This window comes from Cynara cardunculus, unplaced genomic scaffold, assembly GCF_001531365.2.
Source record: "Cynara cardunculus var. scolymus isolate 2C unplaced genomic scaffold, CcrdV1 Un_Scaffold_4971, whole genome shotgun sequence".
NCBI lineage: Eukaryota > Viridiplantae > Streptophyta > Magnoliopsida > Asterales > Asteraceae > Cynara > Cynara cardunculus.
The window spans coordinates 17,034-18,748 of record NW_020202170.1 but is presented as its reverse complement, the minus strand read 5'-3'; positions in this window follow the sequence as shown (position 1 = coordinate 18,748).

The following is a 1,715-nucleotide window of genomic DNA, read 5'->3' as shown; positions in this document are numbered from 1 at the left end:
ACTCAATGATTATCTTAATTATATTTTAGATTTTTTATATTTAAAATGAGATGTTTATCATGTATTTGATTGTGTTTATCTGCAGTTAGTTATACAAATTCAGATATGGGATGAAATCGGATAGGAATGAACGGGTTTAAGAGTTTTTAAGAGTTTAAGAGTTTTTAAGAGTTTTAGTCAAATGCTTTATAATATAGTATAGACTATAGATTTTTTTGTATATAATTTAATTTAAGTTTAATAATGAAATAATTTATTTTTGGTTTAATAATATAACATTTTATAAAGATAATAAGTAAGTATTCTGTTAGAACTCAATGATTATCCTACTTATATTTTAGATTTTTTATATTTAAAATGAGATGTTTATCCTGTATTTGATTGTGTTTATCTGCAATTAGTTACACGAATTCAGATATGAAGCTTTACTAAGTTGTACCTACGCACAATTTACTTGTAATCTTGAGTTTTAAGTAATATGCATTAATAAACAGTACTTTATGCATAAAAAGTGGTTTTTAAGAGTTTTTGTCAAATGATTTATAATATAGAATACATATTTTTTATATATAATTTAATTTAAGTTTAATAATGTAATAATGAATGAAATGTCCAATTCCGAACATTATAAGGGGAATCTGATATAAAGATCAAGGGGAAGTAACTTCAAAATTGGCAAAAGACTAAAAAGAAGTGCGACCAGAGATGATTACGAAGATTATTCCGATGCTACAATGTCTGAGAGTTGTTGAATGTGAAGATCATCATTTCAACAGTTTATTGATAGAGATTTCGCGTAGTAAAAAAATGTTTGTGGTCTTATCTGAAGAAATTCATTATTGGGGAGAATGTTTAAAATTTGTTCGTTATTGTTTCTGTTCTACATTGTCAAAAAGAGAAGATCATCGCGGTTCTACATTCGAGAGGGAGAATGTTAGAAGATATTTCTCAACAAATGATTGTCCGAAAATTCAAGTTGAAGATTTTTCTTTTGAAGAAGACATAGTGTGCTTAAAGCATCAAAGTTCAAACAAGACTCAAAGCGCGCAAATTCTTTCAAGTCTGAATACAAAGGAGGAGAATGTTAGGAATGAAAATCAGTGTAAAATTGTATTCGTCTTGAAAGATAAAATTTTCTCTAATTGTATAAAAGTCATCGTGTTTGACTTTTATTAGAAAAGTTTGACTTTGACCATGTGTATTGTGTAACGCCCCAACCCACACATTGCATGTAACACATATTTCATACCAAAGAAATACATATTCATATACCATTCGGGTCCCTTAGTACAAGAATCTACTATGACCAAATACAATGTCCAAAAATTCAAAATACATATCTTGTACTAATCAACAAAACTATGTATCAATAGCAATTCCTCATCCATAATGCATATAAGAAAAACATTACATCTTTCCCTTTCCCTTACCTTCTATGCTTCCTGCAATACATATTTAAAATTACAAAAAAGAAAAAAAACGAGGGTTAGACTAAAGAGTCTAGTGAGTTACCCTAATCATGTCATTGCAGGGTGAAGGATCACCCAAACCTTTATAAAAAAACAATTATTCATATATATAATAAATATATGAATACACAAGAACGTAATACCAAATCATTTTTCCACTTTCAAGCTAATCACTTAGCTATTCAAATTTCATAACTTTGAACCAAACGGGTTCCATAAAATGCCACTTTTTAAACCTTTTCTCAT